We start from the raw sequence: 6,488 nt of genomic DNA, 5'->3' as shown, positions 1-6,488 counted from the left end.
GACCTATTTTATTTGAATTGAATCTGCATTATAGCACATTTTTAAACACAGTTATTTTTAGCAATCTCCATAAATCTTCTACTCAATCAATCTGTTAATCATACAGCATTTATTAATGCCTACCAAGTGCTAGACTCTGAACATATAAAGAAAAAAGTGAAACAGTCTCCATTCTCTATGAACTAGAAACTCATTATGTGATTTCCGATAGCACAGAAGAGAGTCAGCTCATAGGGGTTTGAAGGAAATGGGAATCCCCTTCCCAAAGGGGAAGTTTGATGTACCCCTCAAGAACTAGGTTGTTCTTCAACAGTTTTGATTATTTGACAATTTTAATTATTTAGAAATTCTGATGTTCTGTGATTTGCAATCCTAGAGCATCTCTGGAGGAATATAGCTGTAAAAAAAAGGTGAGTTTTTTTTTTTTTTATCAGGGAGCAGCTTGCATCAAGGAAATACTTGATGTATATTTATGGATTCTTGTGGAGAGGACATAGCTCCAAGGACAATTCTCCACCACTCACTGGCATGAGACTGGCTGTCTGATGTTAAGATCTGTAAATAGCAGCAGCCTCTGTTAGGTGACCAGAGTCTGTTCTTGGGTCTCTCAGCATTTAATTTAGGGCTATGAGCAAAGAGAAAATGAAGTGGAAAAGTTTCAGGCTAAGGTTGATGTGAAGAATAAAATTGGGATTACTGATTTACGACATGCTTGTGGATTAATGATTAATTGTTGCAAAGCTGTCTAGGTGTGCTAACCTATCCCATGTAAATTAATGTTGAGAGGACACTCCCAGAATTTGGTGCTCCAGTGGTCAGACAACTTGCATTCCTGATATTGTGTGCCATAAGTAGTCAATTTGCAGTTGTCTCTTTGTGAGTTCCAGCCTGGGTGGGTTCAGTTTTAACCCCCAAGAAGAGCAGATCTTTGCATTCCCTGACTCAGTCTAAATTCCAACCCTAACAGCTTTGAAAATGGGATCCAGGTAGTTTGCAGTTGTCCTCTGGGTAGGACTCAGTCCTGGTATCTGAGTTATTTCACAGCCCAAAGTTATATGTGGCACAGACCATGCCCTGTCAGTTCACAGTAGCTAATTATGTGAGGAACAGAGAAGAGCAGGGGCTAGGAGCCCATTGCCTGTCTGGTTTTGGAGATTCCAGTCACCTATTTACTGTTCGTGCTCAAGGAATTGGGTGGGGGGGGCTTCTTAAGTGAAGGAAAAAGTTTCCTTCTTATCTAGACTTCCACAGGCCCACATGCAAGGGGATATGCTTGGCTGTGCATTTTAAATGTACTATCAGAGTCTTCTAAACCTTTCTGTGGTAGGAGCAACATCAACTTCAAGTGTCTGGGTTAAAGTTGTTTTTAATTCCCCAAAAGGGAAGGAAATAGTCTTTGAGATATCATAGACTCTAAACAATGAGTAGCTGTCTAGTTTCTTAAGGATATAAGACATAAGGAGCAGAACCTTAAGCTTGCTGTAATCATTTCAGCCATGTGAGTCAACCCTAAGTGTCCTATCTTCCTAAGTGGAGGAGAGGACTCTTATCACCCTAAATACTTCTGTAACCTTGCTGAATATCCTTCCCTTCTTTTTTGTTAAGTAAGTGTCTAATTGTTTTCAAGTGTTTCATTTGTTTCCAGTCCTCGAGGTGCAGAATAGTCTCTTCCTTCTCACCAAATTCCCCTCCTCCAGGCAAATACCTTTTGTGACTCTGACAACAGGACCAAGACCAGGAGGCAATAAAAACCTGGCAGCAAATACTATGTTTGAATAGTATTTGAATTTGAAAGGTTGGTTCTCCATTAATTAACCAAAGCCCAGAAGCTCCACAGTTATATCCAGGGGTCAGTTCTCAGTATACTAGCCTCCAAAGAGAATTCCCTTACTTATAGTTTCTGATTCTAGGCTTTGCTTTTCTTATTTTAAAGAAACTCAAGGAGAGGAGGTGATCTTTAAGGATCCATGACAATTCATAGAGGAGTAGAATATCCTGAGAATCCTACCTCCTAATTATTCCATATCTAAATCAGAACCCTCTTTTCTTTCCTAAGATCTCTACAACTCTCTTAGGTCCAAGCTCCTGGCTTCAGGATAGCTCCAAGGGGCTGTTTTATTCCTTACAATTTGGTTTTGTATGGCCACCATCAAACCCAAAGACACAAAGGAAAATGGAGCATGGAGATGATTCTAATAGGGGTATAGGAAATATATTCTCTGATTAATCTGTTCTCTCTGCACTGACCATGTACATGAACACTGACTCCCCTTCACCTCCACCCCCTTTCCATTGTCCAGCCTATGGAGGTGAGGCCAATGAACTTTTAGTAAAGTACCCTGTCCCTCCCTGTCAAGGTCTCCCTTAAATCCCTCCCACTTAGCACAAGACAAGCCTCTATGAACAAAATAGTGGATCCCTTCCCTAACCTGAAAAGATTAAGTCTTTAGAACTACCACCCCTTATCTACATGTCACTAATTACCTCATCTTCTTGCCTCTTAAAAAGCTCACCTTTCCTCAGTGGAGTTGCTTGTCTTCCTATGGGAAGCTAGCCCTCTCTTGCTCAGTGTCAACTCCCAAATAACCTCACATCCTCCAATTCCTTTCTTTACGTTCCTTATTCTCCTACTGCTGCTGCTAATCCCCTTAAAGGATCAGTGGCTTCCAACTGCCCCACAGCCTGTACTCATTCTTTCCCTTAGCTTCTGCTAATCACCTCAGCCAGTCATTACCCAATACCTAAATAAACTTTTTTTTTTTGTCCCTCAATTCTTCTGGGTCAGAGTTGATCTTTTATTTTAGATTTCTTTTTTTTTGCAAGGCAAATGGGGTTAAGTGGCTTGCCCAAGGCCACACAGCTAGGTAATTATTAAGTGTCTGAGACCAGATTTGAACCCAGGTACTTCTGACTCCAGGGCCGGTGCTTTATCCACTGCGCCACCTAGCTTTCCCAGAGTTTATCTTTAAGTGAATTTTTTCATGTTTGCTCAAACCCCTCAACCTCTAGTTGGACACATTTTCTGGCAACTAGGCTGATTAGGAAGTCTGATATTTCTTGTTCAGTTGTTTCAGTCAAGTTCAATTCTTTGTGATCCCTTTTGTGTTACCTTGGCAAAGATACTGGAGTGGTTTGCCATTTCTTTCTCTAGTTTATTTTTATAGATGAGGAAACTGAGGCAAATAGGGTTAAGTGACTAGCTCAGAGTCATAAAGCTAGTGTCTGAGATCATATCTGAACTCAGGTCTTCTTGACTTCAGGTCCATGCTCTATCCACTGTGCCACCTAACTATCCAAGGAAGTCTAATATAGTTATGTATGGGCAACTCAGTGGTGCAGTGGCTAGAGCACTGGCCTTAGAATTAGGAGGATAGGAGCTTGAATCCAGCCTCCAACACTTGACTCTTAACTGACTGTGTGACCTTGGGCAAGTCATTTAATCCTGATAGCTCCTTATCCAAGGCCATCTCCAGTCATCCTGATTCCTATCTGACCATTGGACCCGATGGCTCTGGAGGAGAAAGTAAGGCTGATGACTTAGCACAAGACCTCTTCACTCAAATCCAATTCATGTGCTTTTCATGGCATTACCTCCTTGATGTTGTGGTCTTCTCTGAAAAAGAAGGACAAAACATTATTATAATACAGTTATGTCATAATGGTGATGCTCAGTTCTGGTTAGACTGGTTAGGGAGCTCAGTCAGATAGATAGCTTCAATCTGGTTAGCTCTAGACAATTTGTATAATTCCAGATATGAGCTATAAAATGTGTTGAGATTTCACATCTGACCCTTCCAAGCTGTGTGTGTGACCTTTTTTTACAGGGTATAAGGCTAAAATCAAATAAGGTATGTTTAATTTAAAAAGCTATAGAAATGTCAGTTATTATGATTATGTTAGCCTATATATAGGATAAATGTAATAGAAAGCTGGCCTTATAACCAGGAAGACCTGGGTTCAAATCCCACCTCTGACTCATGTTGTCATATTTAACAGGATGTTTAATTTTGAGCAAATGACTTAATATCTCAGTGATCCAGGCAATATTCTAAGGCTTTAAACTGCAGAGAAAGTATTAATCTCTACTGGTAGAAAGAATTTCCTCATATGGGATTTTCCTAGACAACAAAAACACTGGTCTGATTTCTTAACCTAATTCAGTGTGTAAGGAGGCTCAAAATCTGAGAGGCCTTTAATGAAGGCAGGAATTTGGAAGAATAAATTGAGATGAAGGGTGGTGTCTTGCCATGGCCCTAACTGACTTCTTTTCCCTTGTCTTTCTTCTTCCTTTTTATATACATTGGAGACTCAAAGATTCTTAAGGTGAAAGAAAACTAAGGTGCCTCAGATCAGTATTAGTGTTGTAGGGTTTCTTTGGCAGAATTCTTACTAAGATTTATCTGAGGACAAAGGATCCCCAAAAGAGAATTAAGCCAGAGTAAAAAGTTTATTGTATTATCTAGGGCAAAAGTTCTGAATCTGAAGTCTAAGAACTTTTTTAAAATTGCTATAAATTAATTTCAATATAATTTTCTGCTCCTAGGTATTTTATTTTCTGCATTTAAAAACATCCAGATTTTCTGAGATAGAACTTTCAAGGATCCTGTGTACCCTATTTGGAAACTGCTTCTGAGCTAACCACTTAGCTGTCCTTGTTCCTGGCTCTGAAATCAATAGAATGTAAAATTTTCAGGGGCTCATTTATACTCTCATCTCTGTCATAGATTTAATAAACCTTTTTTCTAAAACCTAAAAAATAAAAACAACATCTTGGGAAAGGTGCATATGCTTCACCAGGGCTCTGTTGACATCAAAAAAGTTAAGAACTGCCGAATCTAGATCGGAGGTTGGCAAATGATGGTCCACTGGTTAAATTTAATTTGTTACCTCCATTTTTGCATATTTAAGTGACTTTTACATATTTAAATGAAGATTTTTGTATGTTTTACAATAAAACTTTATTTAAAAACGTAAAACAATCTTAACTATTGACTGTACAAAAGCAGGAGGCAGACCATATTTGGAATGGATCAATAGTTTGCCAATCCTTGAACTAGGAAAAATAGAACCATATATGTGTGTGTGTATGTCTATAGTAGAAATAGACATCACTTAAAAAGCACAGAACTTACTCTCTCATTCCCAACATCACTTCTGACTTGTCAAGTCCCAAGAGTTCACTGCATTTCCTTTTCAAGATTCTAGGGATACCCCTAAGGGTTTATGGCGTTCCTCTAATACTATCTGCTTAAGGCTTCACTGTAGTGTTTCCCCAAAACAATCATCACTAATTAGCACCCAAAATTATCTAAATAATTAACATTAATTAGTTTTTATGAATGAATACTGATTTAAAAGATATAATAAGAACCAAAGTACAGCCCCTGAATCAGGGTATACTCTTCTCTCTACTACCTTGATCTCTAGGGAGAAGGGTGGGCTCATTTTTAAATTGGCTTCCAGGAAGGTTTCTTACCATCATTTTCACTTCTGGGTGGGGCACAGCCAATGGATGGGTTGCTCCCTTGCTTTAAAACATAGTGTTAGTTCGATCTGATTGATCCACTGCTGGGCTGCAATACCTAAGTTGCTCTTTAGGATTCTGGACCTCACTGAACATGGCTACTATTAAACCTTGGTTTGGACTCCAGTTATTGTGCTTTCAATTCTGGCTTTTTGAAGTTCAAAGGATTTTAGCTTAGTTTGTTCCATTTGTAATAATTATTCACCTGATTGGTTCTTGTCCTTTGTTACTGAAGAAGATCAAAACAGCATCACTATATTAGAGATGAGTTCTAACTTGTCTGACTGTTTCTGATCAATTCAATATGAACTTGGAATGCTTCACCACAAGTCAGGCACAAATAGTTCATTTAAACACCTGGGTTGGCTTCTCAAAACTTAAACATCTCACATTTCTTTTTAGCTGCTTCAATTCTGCCCTGCTCATAACAGCAATCATTCATAAGGGTAGAAAGAACAAAGATGCATCATATGTTCACAGATCACATAATGGCACTGGATAGGCAGAGGTAGGTCCCAATGTTTTGGATCCCTCCTGGAGGTTTACTGCATATCTTCCCTCAATGCCATCAAGAGAAGATTTGTGTCTTTATTCTCTCCTCCCGTGAGGAATCAAGACCTCTCTCTCCCTTAGTTTCAGTTGAAGAGGATCAATGTTTACCATATATTTAAGGGCAAAACTAGTTTCTTTCCCCCATCATAGGCCCAAATCACTGTTAATAACTATACCAGCAGTGATTTTCGTGGCCATGAGCTTTTGTTTTGAAACAGAAGAAACATATTTTTTATTTTTTTGGTTTATTCTGTAACAAACTTTAAATAATATGGGCATTTCAACGTACATAGTGTGGTAGAAGAGGACTAAACATGAAACAGTAGATATCTTTACTACGACCAGTTTGTTTTTCTTTGAAATAGATAATTAAAACAATATATAATAATTATGATATTGTATATAATATGTT

This window comes from Macrotis lagotis, chromosome 1 (assembly GCF_037893015.1).
Source record: "Macrotis lagotis isolate mMagLag1 chromosome 1, bilby.v1.9.chrom.fasta, whole genome shotgun sequence".
Classification (NCBI taxonomy): Eukaryota; Metazoa; Chordata; class Mammalia; order Peramelemorphia; family Peramelidae; genus Macrotis; species Macrotis lagotis.
The sequence above is the reverse complement of the archived record's forward strand: the minus strand, read 5'-3'. Positions refer to the sequence as shown.